Source organism: Vombatus ursinus, unplaced genomic scaffold (genome assembly GCF_900497805.2).
Source record: "Vombatus ursinus unplaced genomic scaffold, bare-nosed wombat genome assembly UNPS02014774.1, whole genome shotgun sequence".
Classification (NCBI taxonomy): Eukaryota; Metazoa; Chordata; class Mammalia; order Diprotodontia; family Vombatidae; genus Vombatus; species Vombatus ursinus.
The window spans coordinates 4,212,048-4,212,501 of record NW_020954552.1 but is presented as its reverse complement, the minus strand read 5'-3'; positions in this window follow the sequence as shown (position 1 = coordinate 4,212,501).

Genomic DNA, 454 nt, shown 5'->3' with positions numbered 1-454 from the left:
GGGTTACACAGCTATTATGTCAGAGACAGCACTTGAACTTAGGTCCTCCTGACTCTACAGCCAACTCTATCTACTAGATGATGCTGCCTCTTGAAAAACAGAAAAATTTTTACATAAAGTGTAGTGGTGTTACACAGAGCAAAGATTTGGAGTCAGACAACTTGATTAGAGGCATGGACAGGTCAATAAAGTTTCAACAAGGTCCAATAATTCTCTTTTCCTTTATTATACCAAGAAAGCTAATTCTCTGAGGAGCAGGGCTGAGAAAATATCCGTTACTTTAAAAAATCTTAATTATATTGTTTCCTATGAGATGTTACTCCAAGAGCATCCATGAACTAAACTAACTCCCTGTATAATTGTGCATGAAGTGCTTATAAAACTGGCAGTGGAGAATAATATGAATCTCTGGCTAGTTTCTTCTATGCTATAACCTTGATAGAACCACCTATCA